A 19,433-nucleotide genomic window follows, 5' to 3' on the forward strand; every position below is an offset into this window, starting at 1 on the left:
CCATTTTGTTTATCCTTAATATTGGGAATATACACTGTTTCTAATTATTCTTTTATGTGACTGATCAGGGCTTTGTCAATTTAATTGGCTTTTACAAAAAGGTAACTTTCAAACTCTGTTTCCTTATATCTGAGGTGTGAATTTCATGTTTTCTTATTTCCATCATTTTTTAATTCAGTCTGACAATCATCATCTTTTTATTTGGAACATTTTCAGTTCTCATTATTATAACTAATTTTATATTTAGGTTCAAATCAACCATTTTACAATTTCTTTTCTATTTGGGGCACTTGTTCTGTACTTTATTTCCTTTCTTTCTGGCTTTACAGTCTCTTATTGTCCTTTTAGCACTTACTCCAGATATTACAACAGCTTCGTTGGCTTATCTGTATTTCACCACTTCCTAAACAATGTTAAAGTTCCCTTCCAGCCTTTTGGCCTGCTGTTTTTGTGTTTTGGGGTGGTGGGTAAACAAACTTTTAAAATTTTGAGGTAATTGTAAATTCACACGCAGGAGCAAGAAGTCATACAGAGAAGTCCTGTGGTTCTGGTTCTCCTTTCCTGTTACGGCAACATCTTTATAAGCTATAGATAGTATCTCAACACAGTATTGATGCTGACACAGGCCATCCAGCTCACTCGGATTCCCCCATTTTACTTACACTTGGTGTGTGTGTAGTTCTGCCCGTTTTATCACATGTGTAGGGCCACGTCCCCATCACAGTGACCACACAGCAGAGTTCCATGGCCACAAGGATCCCTCATGTTGCATTGTTCTAACGCCTTCCACCCACCCCACCTCCATCCCTGACCCGGGCCATCCTGATCTGTTCTCCATTTATACAATTTTGTCACCATGATTTACTTAAGCTGTCGCCTGTATATTCCTTTGTATGGTGCTCTTAAAGGTCACTCTGAGTACTACAGTTCACACACAAGACTTATCACAGTCCACTGGTGTCCAACCTTCTACCACGCTGAGTGAAGTGTGGAAACCCCTGTCACACTTGGGTTCATTTACCTTCCCCACTTTAAATACCACCGTCTTCATATCAGATGGTGTTACAGATTTTGTATCAGTCATCAAATCGCATTTATAAAACTCACGAGAAGGATGGTCTCTTGTATATACTAATATTTCTGTTCTTTCTCTTGTTCCTTCTTCACCCCTGATACTCCAAGAATTTTTCTTTTTCATTTCCTTTCTATTTAAAGAATTTCTTGCCACTTTTTTGGTCCCCATTTCTTTGAATTCCAGGTTTTCAGTAACATTCCTTCAAAAGCTTTTCCAGACCGACTCTCTCCTCTCCTCCTTGGACTCCAGCGATCTCGATCTGAATGATGAATCTTTTGTTATTGTCCCCCAGGCCCCTGAAGCTCATTTTTTTCCGTCTGTTTTATCTCTATGCTCAGATTGTATCAATTATATCGCTCTGTCCTCGAGCTCACTGATTTCATTTTCTGTTACCTCCATTCTACTATTGAGCCCATCCAGTAACTGTTTTATTATTTCTGTTATTGAAATGTTCAGTTCTATCATTTTTATTTGGTTCTTTATAGCTTTTTTGCTGAGATTTTCTATTTTTTTATTTGTTTCAAGAGAATTTGTAATTTGATTAAGCATTATTATGATGGCTGCTTTAGAATCTTTGCCAGATGACTTCAACATCTCACTCATCTCAGTGTTGGCAGCAATTGACTGTCTTTTGTCATTCAAGTTGTTAATTTCCTGGTTCTCACTATAAGAAATGATTTTCAATTATATCTTGGATATTTAGGTTCTTATATTAGGATATTCTAGCCCCACTTTTTTTTTTTTTTTTTTTTTTTTTTTTAGCAGGAAGTCACCCTACTTAGATTTAGCACACAGGTCTTGGCCTATTTTTGTGGACTATGGTTTCAATGACAATGTAATTTTCAGTACCTTTGCAGTATTATTTCCATCTGTTTGGTTTATCTGTTTCTACTGGGATTCTTGCCAATGCTGCCAAAGAGGATTAGGGAAGTTTCACCCAACCAGGTTATTGGTTGCCTCTAGGTGGGGGAAGGGACTCTCCAGTCCCCAAGGAGGAAGTGCTTCCGGGCCTGGCAGGTTGTGACACTGGATCCCCCTGCCTGCTTGCTTGGCTGCCTGGATCTCTGAGTGACCACGGCCCAGGAAGCTCCCTTCTTCCCACTGATCTGAGATTGTCCTCCCCACCCAGAGATTCCGGGCAGTTTAGAAATTAGGTGGTTCCTCCCCCCTTAACTGCTCCCCAAATTTTCTTTTGGTCTTCGGGTCTCAGCAGTCTGACTGATGTGCTTAGATTTGGTTTTCTTTGATTCATTCTATTTGGGTTTCCTTCAGCTCCTTGAATCTGTGGGCTAATGCCTTTGTTAATTTTGAAAAACTCTTGGCCATTATTTCAATCATTCTTTTCCTCCATTATCTCTCTTCCCCTGAAAATCAAATTACATATACGTGTGACCTTTCCACCATGTCCAACATCTCGTATGTTGTTCTCAATATTTCCTACCCACTTTTCACTCTACGTTCCAATATGGCTACTTTCTCTCATCTTATTGTCTCTGTGCCTCTGCCTACTTGTTATCTCTACAGTTTCAATTATTATATTTTCCATTTAAAAATTTTCTGATTTCTTACTTTCTAGTTCTCTCTGTTGTTTTCCATCTTGTCATTTAATTCCTTGGATATATTCATTTTAATTAAATTAAAATCGGGTGATTTTGATTCCACTGTTACCCCCACTGATTTTCGTACATTTGCTCTTGATTCCAATTACCAGTATTCCCAGTGATTTTATACAGTCTGCTGTACATTGTGTACAAAAAAAATACCAGAGGCAATTTTAGGCTGTCAGTGACCTTATATTCCTCTAGGTAGGTTTATTTTTGTAACTTGTAGGTACTTAATGCAGAAGCAGGTCATCTTCATCCCGCCTAGGACTGAGTCGTTTCCAGCTCTGTGGGCCTATTTCTGATTTTTGCCTCTGAGAGTCCCAAGTCCCTTCAGAGTTCCTGAACTGCTCTTTTGATTCATTCTCCACCATAAGACGAGAGAAAACTCGCCTCCACTTCTTTGCTTCTCAGCAACCACCACCAACAGCAACAACAACAAAAAATTCAACAAATGTTTTAAAGGAAAACGCAAAACCAGATGTAGCATTCACCTATCTGAAATTCCATTATTTAAAAAGTCTTGTCCCTTTAAGACTCTGCTGTCTCAATAGGTCTCCAACACCTTCAATTTTTCACTTTTTATCCATCACTTCCAGTTTTAATATATGGAAGAATTTGTCTACAATGAACCACTTGAAAGTTATCTGAAATAACTTATCTCTTTACTATACATTTAATACCTGAGAGTAATATTATTAATTTTACACAATCTCTGATCCTTTTGATAAATTTTGTAGCTAGCTTTACCTATTACTGCTTTCACATAAACTTTGGTATAATTATTTCAGTTACTAGAAAAAAAATTATATGGTTTTGGGCTGAGTTTTGTCAAGAACTACCATCTTTACTATTTCCAGTTTCCCACTCAGAAATATGGCATAACTTACTGTTAAATTTCCTGTTATGTCTCTCAATAAAGTTTATCTTGTAGGTGTTGGGTTATTAATGGATGTTTTATTTGTATTACACACTTATGAGTAGAGTTTTATTATTAATTATTTTAACTAGTTACTGCTGGCATCGAAGCCTATTATCCACTTTATATTTGGTAAATTTGGGTAAGGGTCATAATGACTGGTTATGGACTATTTTCAGTGTGGGATTTCTTAGAGACATTAATTTTCTATTATATATTGTCAATATCCGCAATGTTGATTTAATGTGTAATATTTCCAAAATTATTCGTTCTGGAAAAAATCTTTATTATTAACATAACAATTAAGATTTTACTGTTTCATGGAACTTGCACTCTGTGGACACTATTCAGAAAATGTTTCAACAGAGTTTTTTCATTAAAATGATTTATAGTCCTGGTTTTAACCATCAGCAAATAGAATCCCCACCTTGCAAATCCATAATATACTATAGTTTATATCTGAGATACATATACTTATAATGTTCTAGTTTGGTTTCAGGCTGTGGAATTGCAATGGTGCTATGAATGTGCACGGAAGCTTTCATACGCACCTGTGCACCCAAGGCAGGCATCACAGATGGTTCACTGGAAATATCACTAATCAATGAAAGAGCACATGGGCACTTTCCCCTGGAGTCAAAATGTAGCTTCAGAATCCTTTACAATACTGTTTTCTCAGGAGCCACAGCACAGGTCATAATTGACATACAATAAAAAATTGTTCTATCGTGGCAATAACGTCCCTCACTTAGATGATTGCTGTAAAATTATTTTATTTTCGTTTCATAAATAACAGTAACATTCAGATTCCAATTTAAGTCAATCTTACAATAATTAAATTTAATTTCCACCTCTCGTCCTTTGATACCTTAATATTCTTCTTGATTGACTAATTTTGATTTATTTCTTGCCTGATTGAAACAAATTTTTGTGCCATTGTTAAAGAAAGGTTATAGAAGTGGTACTTTCTTTTTGAATATTTGGAAATGTCCTTTTACAGCTTTTATATGTGAATGAAAAAATTACTGTCACATTACAATATTGAGTCATATCTTTTGCACTAAAAGTTTTGTAGATGTCGCTTCTGCCTTTTTTTTCTCATAATACTATTATAGACGAAAGCTGTGAGATAAAAATATTTATTAAGCATGTGTGAGTACTCAATTTCTGTATCTTTTCTTTTTTTTCTTGATATGTATAAGAGTTTTTATTAATACTGTTATCTTTGTAATTCAAAATTGTTGCCAAGGGAAGTCTGGTAGATTTCTTTTTATTAATTTTGCCTGGGCATCAGTGCACTCCTATATTACTCAAGAAACTTTTAATCAGTTTTGACTTTATGTATTACTTCTACTTTAATTGCTTTGTTTGCTTCTTCTGGCCTACCTATGATGCTTCATTAGCTTTGTCTTTCTGTCCTCCATAATTACTGTCTTCTCTTTTATCTCTGTCATTTCTTTGCCCCTATCCTGAGAAAGCTGGTAGAATATCACCCAACATCACTGATTTAATTTTCAACTGTGGGAGACCTGTTCTTTACTGATACAACCTATTTTCAGAATGTGAAATTTATTTGGGTATAAAATTCAGTAAGAACTAAACCCTGCCTTCAAGTTATTGGTAGAAGTATATTTGAAACAACAAATGAACTTAGAAAATCGAGAATATCAATTAAAAAAAGGTATACATTACCTTTAAAAGAACCAAATGGAAATTCTGGAGTTGAAAATAATAACAACTGACTTAAAAAAAAATTCTCTAAATGACTTAACAACAAATTTGAGATGGCATAAGATTCAGTAATCTTTCAGATAGAGCAATAAAACTATTCAATATGAATAATAAGATAAAAGATTGAACAAAAACAAAGTATCAGAGATATGTGTATAGTATCAAGTGTATCAACATATAGGTAATGAGAGTCCCAGGAGAACAGAAGAGAGAAAAGGGGGCATAAAAATTGTATGAAAAAATAGTGGTTAAAAACTTCCCAAATTTGATGAAAAAATATTGATCCAAATCTCAGTAAATCCTAATTTGGACAAACACTAAGAGATGCACACTTAGACACATCTTAATTTTTTAAAAGATAAAGAGAAAATCTTAAAAACATCAAGGGAAAAAGGATTCATCATACAGAAGAAAAAACAATTCAATTAATGCTCTCTTGTAATTAGAAACGATGGAGGCTAGAAAGCAATGGAATGACATAGTCAATATGCTAAAAGGAAAAGTGTTAATCAAGAATTATACATCAGTAAAACTGTCCCTCCAAAGTGAAACAAAATATTACCAGCTAAACAAAGACTGAGAAAATGTGTTGGCAGCAGATCTGCCTTATAAGAACTAGTAAAAGAATTCCTTCCAGCTGAAAGGAAGGAAAACCAGAAGGAAACTAAAATTCACAGGCCGAAATAATGAGCACTGAAAATGGTCAATATGTGGATAAATATAAAACACTCTATAAACATATTTTTTTCTCATTCCTTTTTGTAACTTCTTTAAAAAACATAAGATAGGGTAAAGCAATAATTTATAATACTGTATTCTTAAATAAATAACCTATATAGACAATGATAACTCAAAGGAGGGGTGCAGAAAATGAGATGTATTGGAGCAAAGTTTCTATCACAAAACTTTGCGATTTGTGATAAATTAAGATGTATATTATAATCCGTAGTATAACCATTAAGAAATAAAATTTTAAATATAGTTTAAAAAATCAGAGAAATTAAAATGTAGCCCTAAAAGTATATATCTAGCACAAATGGAGAACAAAAGATAAATGAGATGAGTAGGAAACAGATTTAAAAACTGGCAGCCATATATCCATCCACCTCAGTAATTACATTAAATGTAAATGGATGAAACACCCCGTTCAAAAGGTACAGATTGTCAGAATGGATAAAAAACTAAGACTCAACTGTCTACAGAAAATACACCTTAGATTCAAAGACACAAATGGGTTGAAATCAAAAGGAAGATATAACATGCAAACAATATCCATGAGAGAGGTGAAATGTCTGTACTAATAGCAGATAAAATAGACTGTAAGATAAAAAATAGAAACAAGGAGACACTTTTCATAATAATAAGAGGATCAATATATCAGGAAGATAAACAATTATTCATTTATATATATTTATATATTATATATAATATATATATATATATATATATATATATATATATATATATATATATAACTAATAACAGGAAAAATACATGAAATTAAGGATCAGAGAAGTTAAGTAACCTGTCCAAGATCCCATAAATAAGAAGAGATCAAAAAAGCTCAAGCTTTTTGCATGAAAGCAGGCTTACTTGCCTGGCCAATCGTAATCTTACACTTGGCCCTTCCCATCCCTGCTGTGCTTAGAATGTCTCTTTCAGTACTGACACAAGGAGTCGGCAAGGTCCTCTTAGAGAACTGTAAGCCTGGACTCGAGCAACAGCTTTGGGGCACTTCCTGCAGGGCCTCTTCCCTGCCATTCACCAGGTTTGAGCCTCAGAGCTTCCCAGTTGTGTAATGATCACCATGCATCTACCTATCTCAGTGGGTCATGAGGAAGATCAGGGAGGTGAAAGTGTTCTGGAAAGTACAGCACATGACACAAATCGACGGTGGAACTTTTAGTCATTCTTAATGGGCTCCGGCCTTTTCTCATTTGCAGAAACGGCACACCTTTGTGACTCAATCACTGGGCTTTATAAGCGTGTGCAAGCTCTTTGTACAGGCCGCGTGTGACTGGACAGGGCCGTGCATCTGGGGAGGCCTCCCTGTGGGAGAGATCTCTATCTGTGGCTGCTCAGATATGTAGGACACCGTGTCCTGCTGATAAGTCAGTCTTTTACTGAGTGGCTTTTAACTTGTTCTTTGTCATCCTAGTAGCTGCTTCTGGACAGCATTTGTTTCTGGAAAACTGAGTCTAAAAGTAGAACGCTCACCACCTGTAAAGCATGATTGTGCCAGTGGCAAAACCTTGATTGTACAGGAGACACTGTAACTCTGGTGTGGGGTCCAGGGCACCTCAGAGAGCTTCAACTTTTAGGTGTGATAAACATGGAGAAGTCAAACGCTTATCTGGAAACTTGGAACTTGCTGTGCCTATTTGGGTAGGAAATATCGTGAGATTAGATTTCCAGAACTTCCTGATTTTTGACAGGGCCAGAAATTCTTTGAAAAAAGAAAAGCCACTGCGGTGTCCGGCTGCTGTGACAGAGAGTAGAGTGGAGGGAACCAGGTGGAAGTATTGGGAACACATCGCTTCTCTCCACTCCAGAAAGCCCACTTCAGAGGCACTTGGGCACCGGCCAGAGGCTGACAGGGTGCAGTTACCTACTGTCGGGGGATTTCTGGTTTTCATTGCGCTTGGTGGTTATAACTTTCTCTGGTGAGAGGGTAATGTAGCAGGCAGCCCAGACCTTCCACTCGTTGAGTCTCAAATTCCTCTTCTGAAAAATACGAACAGAGATATGCACTTCACCAGGTTCTCATGGGGCTTAATAAACCAATGCACAGTTCCTGGCACATCTTAGGCCCTGAAAATGCCCATCTCTTTTCCCTTCCTTTTCCACTTTCCCACTGGGGTGTTTGTTCTAAGAAGGGGAGAGCCCCAAATAAGGTTAGATACGTAACCTGCCACGTGCATTGGTGCTCCATGTGGCAAAGGGCGGAATGACCCAGGGAATTCTGCTGTGGGCCATGGGTCAGAGTCAGGACCCCAGAAAGGTGTGGAGGGTTGAGCAGTGGGTGTGCAGGAGAAGGGAGGGCACCGCACACCACCTCTCTGTGGAACAGACCTCAATGCTTCAAAGAGGACTCTAGAACCTGCTCAATCAACTTGGCTTTTCAGTCAATTGGTTGACATTCTGAACATTTCCAAAAAGTGTTGGATTTTCCCTGGCTTCAATGCAATGACTGAAAGGCGGAATGGGAGGAGAGGGAGAAGAGCTTCCTTCTTCTGTCCCTGCCATTTCCTAGGTTAGGTGAGTGAGCCAACAGGTCACCACTGGGTTCCATTCCAATTCAACAGTTGCAAAGCCACCCAACATTGGACAAGCAGGAAGTGAACTAAGAGAGGTCTGCAGGGACCAAGATGAAATGGAGAGTGCTCTCAACACCAAAATTCCCCAGACAATTGCCAGTCCAGGATATTACAGAATAACAAACTTGGTCTTTTACGTTTAATCTGAAAATTCAGTAAGAAACTGTCTCTTACTCCATCATTAGATATCATCATCTTCACCCTTCTCATTTCTCCTTTTTCTAAACACCCATAAAATGAGAACTGATCTCCATAGGGTGCAGGTTTTCGCTAACATTCTAGTGTGTAAGTGTGTAAGGCATAGCCCAGGTATATTTTATTCACCACTGCACCATCAGTGGTATCATATTTCCTAGCACCTAGGAGGCCCAACATAATTATATAATGCTGTTTTGACCATCAATGGAAGCCCTCTGGACGTAAGTACCTGAACGCCAAATCTCTATCCTTTTCTGCCTATGCACCCCAACTACAGGGCATAGCTTGGCTTCCATGCAACCAGGGCTTAATAAATACCCAGTGAATTGACAGAAGCATTGCACATTTATCCAGTACCTTCTGGAGAGAGAGCTGAGGAGAAAATAAATATGTCATGTTCCCTGCCCTTTGGAGGAATGCTGCAGAGACCTTTGGGGATGCTAAGACTGAGATGTCCTCACAGGAAGGGCTGGAGAAAATGGAAGATGTAGGTAGGAAAACCAACATGCTGCCTGCCATATGTTTGATACGCTTTTTCTTATTTCGTCTCCTTCAATAACCTTCCATTACAAAGAAGAAAAATCAAGGCAGGATCTTAATCCAAACCTTGCCAAAGAATTTTTGGTTACAGTGAGAATGCATTCCACTGGGAAATAGAAAGAAGGAATTAAGCAAAGAGGATGGTAGAAGGGGCTAGGACTCGGATGCAAGGCTGCTGAATCAGACATAGAAACGTGACGATGGAGTGGGGTTTGCTTCCGGGAGACAGTGCTGGGGACTCAGACCAATGCCAGTTGAAAGGAGCCTTCAGAAGCCACATCTGCACTTGGGACCTTGTTCTGTGCTTCAAATAGGGAACTTTGAAGGGTGTTAAAAGGGCAAGCAGTATTCTAGGAAACTTAGTCAAGCTCTAATATCAGACAAATAAAAAGGGGACAATCCAGAGACAGAGAATGGGGATTATCGCAAGGTCCCAGATGAATGATGCTGAGAGCCTTGCGGAAGTCAGTCTTTCTTTCTTTCTTTCTTTCTTTCTTTCTTTCTTTCTTTCTTTCTTTCTTTCTTTCTTTCTTTCTTTCTTTCACTCTCCTAAGTATTCTCTTAATTATCTCTTAAGGTGCGCTTCTAGGTGCTGGAAATACAGCAAAGTAACAAGACAGAAGTGATGTTTTTCCTAATGGCACCTACATTCTAGCAGGGGAGATAGACAATTAACAGGAAAGAAGTAACTTCACTGGGTGCTAAGCTTCGTGAAGAATTAATAGGTGGAGGGCTGGCGACAAGTGAATTGGGTGGACAGGGAAGGCCTCTCTGAGAGACATGATCTCTGGGTGCCTATCAGCCAATGGCTGTGTGAGGGCCTGTGGAAGAGCGTGGGGGCCGATACAGGGGCGGCCTAGGATCCCAAGGGCCAGTGTCCAGTGGGCAGCCAGCAGGGGTCTGCTCAGGAGAGGCTGGGAAGAGGGCAGAGATGTGAGCAAGCAGTTGAGATTGAATGTGAGGAGAAAACACGAATGAGAGAGAACATGAAGGAAGCTTCGAATGGGGGTGGGGCTAAGGACGAGGTTCAGGGACAATTTCGGACTTGTCAGTCTCTAGGACTGGGAGGTGACAAACAGAGGTGAGTGCTGTGCTCTGGGGGAAGGGGAAGTTTTAGGCTTTATGAAGAAGTGGCATGGTACATAGAGGTAGCTCATGACTCATCTGCGGCTTGAGGCCTCTTTCTTTTAAGGGCAAAGCTGTATTCTTTCCCACCATTGTGGGATTTCCAAAACTGGAATTGCCATCTACATACAGAAGTGATTTGCTGAGCGTGCCTTGAGCAGGGTGGTCAACCTACCTCTCCAGAAAACATGTGGATGTGAAGTTGGCAGACTGCCACAGGGAGAGGACACCAGCATTTTCTGTCAGAACACACATCGCTGGTCTTCAAGTTTAGTTACAAAGATAGCTCTCCAAATTTCGAAATTGTTTTTGGCATTGGCTCGCAATTAAATCAACCAACCAACCAACCAACCAATGGAATAAACAGATACACGAAAAAAGAAATCAGTGAGATAGAAAGGAATGGAGATGGAGGGTTTTGGGAAAACCCCTGTTGAGAATTCTCGGATGAAAGATAACACACAGGAACACAGAAATTGATTAACTAATGGGTTCCGCTCCAGCTTTCATGCTCAGTGAGAGTCAGGGCAAAGAAAGAAAGCTGCGGGACTCACCGTCTGGTCGCAGTAAGTTGCGGGGCTTATCTGGAAAAGAACCTTCCTAAAAGGAGATGTTTTTATCAGGAGCACAGTTACTAATAACATCCCTCGTTAAAATCTGCCAAAAAGACAATTACTCCAAGTGGCTGTTCCTTTCAACACTGCGGTGGGAAAGAAGTCATGCTGGCATTAGTCTGCGAGGCTTTGCGGGTCTCTGGGGACAGAGAACCACCCCGGTGTGTCCATTTCCGGGAACCTGGCTTAATACTGGGATCAAGATTAGATACCCGGAAGCAGCAGTCAGCACAGTCTACTGTCCATGGCAAGTGCTGCCCCTGGACGTGTGGACCTCACTCAGACAGCAGACAGGTGGCTGGAGGAAGAAGCCTCCGGGCTCTGCTTGGGGTGGGGGTGGGGCTGCACAGCCTTCCTGGGCTCCCTCCAGTGGACCCCACTGTCTCCTCTTGTAGCGCCCACTGTGGTCTGCACAGACCAACTCTAGGGAGTTTTTGGTCATCCTTTGCTCCTCGTGCAATGTTGCAAAGTTCCTCCCTGGTGATGGTCTGGTCTTTCTGCAGGGAGACCATTAGAGCAGGCTTCCTGCAGAAACAGGTAGGTTTGCCTGGCATCCTGATTTCCCCAGCATATCAGTTTGGACAAGTGCTTCTGACTGGGTGGAGCTGGCCTGATACCTCACAATCACAAGTGTTTGTTCTAAGCCTTCCCAGCCTCCTGGGTGGGAGGGGCCACCCCTGGGCCTTTCTATCCCCTCCCTGTCAGGATGGCTGTCAGAGTTGCTTCTCTCCAGACACTCTGGCAGTCATGCCTCTCCGATTCCACTGCCTCAGCTTGTCCTGTTTAAAATTTGTAATGAAAAAAAAAAAAAAAGAAAAAGAGAACAAAAAATTTCAGCAATAGGTAATCACAACCATCCCTGTACGAAAACACAGCGTGTCTCCACCATCAGCAACCTGTGCTACACAGCACAGCCCTGACACATACTTCTCAGGATGGATTAGGGATCCGGGCCTGCATTTACATAATATTAACATCACTGTCTACATGTGCAAAAGCAAATGCATCTCTCCAGGTTTCTCCCACCGGCCTCGCCTGAGCTAGGTTTCTGCCTGGCTTTCACTTTTTGAGCCAAGGTGATTTATTTGATCTGTCCATTCTTTGCTTTCCTGGTAAGGGGCGGGTTCCCTTCAGGGGAGTGCAGGAGTGCGGGAGCAGCAGGCAGACCTGCGGGGCCCAACCACTCAGCACCCAGCCAGGCACGCGGATGGCCTCTCTTCCCGGCAGGCTTTGCAGCTGCAGGAAGCCACCCACCCGAACTGCAGAAACCGCAGGCTGCTGTGGGTTGACATCCCCGTGTGTGTGTTCTTTTAAACATGTACGCCATTTACTATCTTCTTAGATGCCTTCTTTTCGTCGGCTGGAACTAGGAAAGGGCAGCAGTTGCTGTGAACCAGGTGGTGCGGGCTCCAGTCTCCCCATCCCCAAAAGGGGGTCAAAGGAGGGGGTGTTGGGCTCCCTCACCGCACCCATTATGGAGGAAATGCCCCTCGGCCGGCTATGCACTAGAAGTCTTCCTCATTTGGTGCGCAGAAAGGAGGACTCTGTGTCTTGTCAGGGGCCCTAAGTAATCAGGGGTGTATTTTTAGCGGCCACCTGTCACTGTGGAAGTGGGAGGTCACTCTGTGGAATGAGGAGAGGTGCTCCGGTCTGAGCCATGGCTGAGGGGCGCATCCCCCACCCAGCTCTGCACTTTGCACTCTCTCTCCTCTGCACAGAGCACCCTCTTGCCTCTCGCCTGCCCAGCCCAACTCAGCCCAGGGCCTGACCCCTAACTGCTCAGGCGCCCTCTCCCTGTCCTCTGGCTTCCAGCCCACGTGGCAGTGCCATGGCCCCGGCTCTGAGATCCCAGAGGGCAGAGCACTGTCACTCTTCCATCTCTGGCCGTGAACAGGCACTGGGGCCCCGTTGGCCTCAGCCATCTGGTGGCACAGGAATATTCCAAGGCAGCCGCAGGGTGGAATCTCTAGCCACCTCCCGAGGCCCAGAGCTGTGGGGTCCCTCCCTGCCCTCGCCCGCCTTCCTGACCTCAGGACCCAAAGAGTCTGACCCCTGGGGCAGCGGCAGCTCTGGAGCCTCATTTTCTAAGCCAGTGACCCCCTGAAGGCAACACCCCACAGCGTGTAAGGCCTCTGCACTGATGGCTCTGCCATCCTCACGGGCCCTGGGCTTCTCTAGTGTGCAGACGAGGAAACTGACTGAGGCACATAAAAGCTCTTACCAGATCACATAAGCCATGAAAATCAGATACATGAAGCCATAAACGTGATGGATGCAATTCACTGTACCGTTTGCCGTTCCCTCCCCAGCCACTAAGCCTGACCACAGAAGACAGAACGCCTCAGGGGTCTGCAGACGCTGTGCTGGCCCTGCCCCATGCAGGAGGCCCGGCCATTCACGTCCCAAGGTCATGGTCTTCAATGGCCAATAACTTCTTGAACTTGTGTTTTGTGTGTGACGTTGGGTGGAGCAAGGGAGTAGGGGCTCGGGAGCAGCTCGCGTGCAGGCCAGGGTCCCAGCTGCCTCCCTCTCCCTGGGATGGGCTTCTGGCCACCTGCCCCACCTGTCCCCACCAGCGTCTGCTGCCACCCTCTGCCCAAGCTGGGACCTAGCCTGGGAGTGGGGACGTGGGGATGTTAGGACAGTCAGGTGTGTGCAATCATGGGCCTGGCCCCTGGTGCCCTGAGGGCCCACAATTACCCCCTGAGGTCCCCCATGCCCAAGGCAGGTAACATTAAATAGCAAATCAGAAACATCAGGAGAAGTTAAGAGGGAGACCATGAAAAAGGAAAAAAATGGTTTTCCTCTTTTTTGGACAAGGGGCTCAGATTTTCTATTTGCACAGGGCCCCGCGCAGTGTGTAGCTGCCCTGCCTGGCAGACGCGCCACGCCACTGGTGACCAGGACACAGGTTACTATGGCAGCGCTAGCTCTTCGAGCCCCCATGTGGTATAGTTGTTCTTAAGGAGTAGGGTATAAGAAGCAGCAAAAGGTAACCTGAGGTGTGGATAATACAGAGCCCACCTGCCCCCTCTCTCCTGCAGGTGGCTTGGGTGAGGCTACCTCCTCCTTAAAGGCAAAGATATTGTCGAGTGTTTAAGAGCTGCATTCTTAACCGCTGTGTCTAAAATAAGGCAGCAATTTTGCATCTGCAATTATTTATGCCTGGAAATAAGGAAGTGAAATTCCCACCTACTGGAAAGACAGTTATGAGGGCCATTCTGTGAGGCGAGTGTGGCTTAGCACCAGCAAACAGTGACTAGCACGTGCAGGGGGCTTGGGAACCATGAACAGGCAGCTGCCAGAAGCGCTGTTGCTCGGGGCAACATAGGGATCAATCTTCGTTTCCTCCTCTGAGATATGGCTGCAGGAGAGCACGTGGGACCAGGATAAGTCCTTGGGAGATATGTGCCCAAGCAGGGACAGTCAGCTGGGCTACTGCCCATCAGTGGTCCTCACTACCTGTTACGATGCTAGCAAGCCTCCCCTTAGAGGACAGTCTCTATGTGTCTGGGACTTCTCTAGGCTGTGGGTCATGCTGGGTGACATGCTTCTGGCCTGTCATGTCCCTGTATTGGGCATGTCTCGTGGACGGATTCCATTTCTTTCAGCAGCCTCCTCTGAGCTGGCATGTGATTGGCCCTGACTCCATAGCCAGCTACAGGGGGGCGGGCCATGGGCTGCCAGCACCAGTTGTGCATCAAACCACTCGGCCACAGTCATTGGCTATGAAACAGGGGCCTGATCCAGTCCGAGCTGGGGATATTTCCTGTGGCCTATGGAAGTCAAAATTTACTCTTCTGCAAGAGCTTCAAGGGCAATATTCACCCTTCCTCCAAATGCCATCACTGAGAACACAAGGTCTGGATATGCAGGTAGAGCTTATACAAGTGACAGCCGCCTGGTGGAGTCCCAGGGTGAGGCTGACACGGTAGAGGGCAGACCATGGAACTGGAGCCTCACTAATTTCCTTGCTCACCTGTTGGATCCAGCTCTTCTCATAGCTGCTGTCGACTTTTTTTGTTTGAGCTGATACATTTCCTATGTTGTTTAGATGTTTCCGTTTTATTTTAAAATTTTACTGACTTAGATATTCAATTATTGGTGTTCAGGTTAAATTTTGATTAAATCATGAGGTGTTAACTGTTCATTCTATCTCTTTTGAGCACATGGCACATATCAATTTTATGGGACTCTGTCGTATTCATTTAAAATGTATCCCAGTTTGTTTTCCTTTTCATTTTATTTCTATTATGTACTTGTTTGGTAGAAGTGTGTTATGTTTATGTTCCATATCTGTCACTTACTTTCTTTATAATTTGTTATATTGGCTCAAAATTCTGGAATTATGAAAACTTCCTGAAACGCACTTGACTTTGCTCTTCATTCCTGGGATTGGTGCCCATCAGTCGTTTGTCCTCATCGCTTAGAGTTACTTAGCTACTTTGACTTTGTGTATTTCCTATTTCTGTGTGTCCTTTCTCCTTTTATCGTATTTCTCTGGGGCCTCTCAGTCACCAGCAAAAGAAACTCAATTTGAACTGGCATGTACAACGGTAGATGACTTATTCAGAAGATGCTTGAGTAGCGCACAGATATGAAAGACAAGCTAGCGTGAAGCAAGACGCACAACAGGGTAGCAAAGACCTGGGCGTGGAAGCCTCTCGGCCTCCCTCCCTCTCTCTTCCTGTCTCCCAACTGCAGATCTTGGTATGTTGGTTTCCAGAGGCAGACCTTGCTCTGTGCTGAAGAGAACAGAGCCCTGGCCGGCCCCTTACAGCTCCATCACCCCAGTCATGGAATGACCCTGTCCTCCAGCAGCAGCGGGAATGTCCAGGGAAGATCCCAGCTTGAGTCACCTGCTGGCCCAACACACAGACTCATAATAGCTGGTATTTCCTCAAAAAGAAAATTCTTAACCCTCTATGATGAGAAGACTTTAAAACTCACCATTTAAATCTGAGCCCTTCATGAGCCAAAGGCTCCCACAAGTCTGAACCGGGCTACAGCCCAACCTATGAGCCAAATGCAGAGGTTCCCTCCCTGAGCCGTGCTGGGGGGCTTCATGATGACCCCTGCCACACTCTACATCCTCCCAGGAGTGGCCATGGTCACTGCTGCAGGTGGAGAGCGGGGCTTCAGCTGACGTTGCAGGACTCTGGGAGGGCCTTGGGGATTCTCAAGAATTCCATCTGCCATGTATCCTTGGAAAGACACTTTGGTCTCTATATCTAGACTCCTTTGTAAATGGTCTAGGGCACCAGTTTTATCTGACCAAATTTAAAAGCTTTCAGATCAAACTTTTCTCTACTATTTTAACAAGTGTAGGAAGACCAGGGAAACATTATTTACAAAGCTTTGCCTTTATGTCGTTGTCTGGTTTTACTATTTACTACAGAATAATTTATTCAAATTCCTTAGGCCCTATTCTTAAATATGTCGGCCCCTCATCATGGGAGCCATACTTCTCTACCTGATGATAACTTTTAAGACACTTTTTTTTTTTTTTTTTTTGGTGTCTTAAAATCTTTTCTCAGCTGTCTTGAATACTTCTGTTTTTCCAGTGCATGTTGGTTAACTTTATTTGCATCATTCGGGGCTTTGATTTTAGTCAGCACTATTAATAATTTACTCTTTGACTTAATGGGGCTGCCGAGGGGATGAGGGAGGTCTGGTCCAACCCGTGCGAGCTCCTGCTCTGGACAGCTCCGGGCCCCTCGTGTGAGTTGCCAACTGCATTACCAAGTAATAAATGTCTAACGAGCTGGACTGCCTGTGCGTGCGCTAAAAATGAACTCGGAGCTCAGTGAGAGAAGCGTTTTTGCTGTGCTTTCTCAGCTCTCTGGAGCTTCGTGAGCTGTGGAAGGAATTGTGGAGACCCTACTTCTCGGAGTGAGCGGAGTGCCGGTGCAAACAGCCAGTCTCAGCACCTGTAAGGCCTGGATTCTTCTAGAAGCACTGCTCCTAAGGAAGTGGCTTTAATCAGCTCCTTAGCCGTGTTCCAAATCAGGCACCATGGGGTAGGGCTTTGTGCTGCTCCTGGTCTTCTCATTTCACTCACTCAGTTGGGCCTGGCCTAAGCTGTTCTAGTGTAGCTGTGGGTGTGAAATGGTTAATCAGCAAAACCTCAGAGGTCTGCAGCTGTGGGGGTGGGGAGGGGTCACAGTTAAGTGTGATAGAGTGACCCATGTTCACAGTGGGGGGGGGGATTTCTTGCCCTCACACTGAGTCCAGAGGAGTCTCTATGTCTGCAGATAGTTCATTCGAAAGTGGGGAGAGAAGGGAGAGAACACATGTCCAAGTAACAAAAAAGGTGCCGGAACATTCTAGAGAGGCTAAATTGGACGAAAGTCTCTCCCTTTGAGTCAGCGACAACAAAGGTATGTAAGTACAGGAGTGGGTGACTGTCCTTAAAATGTGAGAAGCGATCATTTGCAGACAGAGAGATCGAGAGTCCTTTCCAGTTAGGACAAAACGCTGTTCCGCAGCAAGACGCCCTTGTGACGGACTGGAGAGGGACAGGAGCTGGCGGCACTTCGAGAAGCACACACGACTGACATGGACCTGATCACTGAAGACGCTGACCACCAACAGGACCCAAAGGGTTGTCCCCAGCTGGGAGTTGCATCGATTCTCCAAGAAAGAGCGAGTGAAGCCTGGTACCAGACACTCAGCAAATCAGTGACACTATCTCCACACATATGATCAAAAGCACCCCGTTAGTCATTGTCATCTGTAGCCATCAAATCAGGAAGGCTACAGCTAGACTTCATTCCATATGGGATGCCACCTAGCAATACTTAAGGATAATTTTTAAGGCACGTAAGCTTTTCTCTATAATTTTAACGCAAGTAGGGAGACCAGGAAAACAGCATCCTTCACAGAGTTTTGCCTGGATGTCACTGTCTGTGCTACTTCCTATATAGCTCTATTCCAGGGTTTCCAATTCTTTTTTTTAAAGGCGAAGCAAAATAATTAGTGTTGGGCTGAAGTGGCTGCTACTTCAAAATACTGCCGCCACTTCACTGTCTTCAACACAGCTGTCCTCCCACGGGCAGAAACCAAAGGGGCATCAGGCCCTCCCCTCTACTGAGAAGTGAACTCCCTCAGTTAGACCAGGGATGGGTCATTCTGAAGGGCGTGTGGCATTGCATGCTCAGGAGGAAGTGGGAGGGAAGATTAAACAATCACCATCCAGCCGTCCCCTCAGAAGCAAAGCTGAGCTCTACTCCAGCCACAGACCCTGCGAGACACTTAGGCATAGCAACCCTCGGGGCCCTCCCTTCAGCACACCCACACAGCAGCCCCAGTGACAGCCTCGTGAGTCTCCAGAACTGGATAGCCACCATTTTGGAATAAGGACCCAGCCTTTATTTGCTCATCTGGTAAACATTTATGGAGCACCTGAGTACATATAAATGAAGAAAAGCATTGAGACCCTGTCTTTGAAAGCTCTTAATCTAACGGTGATCAAAATTGACTTGACTAAACCGAGGTGGGGAGGGTGGGGGTCCAAATAGCTCCGTCCTGGAAGGACCATGAGTCACAAAAGGGGCTTCCTGAAACTTACTCTTCCCATCCTACAGAGCAAAGTTTAAACACTTGTCTCTGAAGACAGAGAAAATGCCAGAAGAGCCGTGCAGAAATGAACACCTTACGTTCTTATAGAGTAACACGTTTAAGTGCTTCCATGTGCCGTTCTAACCCTTCTAACCCGTTTGCATGCCTGTGGAGCCATCACCACGGCCCTGGCCAGACTGCTCGCCAGGCATGCTTTACAAACACTAACTTGTTTCACCCTCTAATCAATGCTATGGAGAGGTACTGTTATCATCCCCATTTTACAGATGAGGCACTGAGGCACAGAGAGGCTCAGTAAATTGCCCAGGGTCACACAGCAAGTCAGGGGAACAGCCACATTGCAATGCAGGCAGTCCCACTGTGGACTTTATGCTCTTCGCCACCATGCCTTGCCCCAGGTGGGGAGGCAGCCAGGTGGGGCACAGAAGCAGGAGGAAACAGGAACGGGTGTGTCTGCTTCTGTGAGAGCTTGTCCCCATTACCAGATACACAAACAGCACCTTCAGCTGGGCTGGGGTGGAGGGTGGGAGGGACACGGGAAGAGCAGGTAGTGGAAAAGGAAAAGCAAGTTCATCAAAACCAGGCGTATGTCAGTTCAAGTCCTAACTTCACAATTGTTCAGCAGAGCTGAGCCTTGGTTCACTCATCTGCAAAGTAGGGGCAGTGGTGTCTACCTCACGGGGGTGTTATGAGAACTTAATGATGTACAAAAACTATTCCTACAGTGTCTAG

Source organism: Rhinolophus sinicus, chromosome 4 (genome assembly GCF_057876585.1).
Source record: "Rhinolophus sinicus isolate RSI-liver-muscle chromosome 4, RSI-T2T, whole genome shotgun sequence".
Classification (NCBI taxonomy): Eukaryota; Metazoa; Chordata; class Mammalia; order Chiroptera; family Rhinolophidae; genus Rhinolophus; species Rhinolophus sinicus.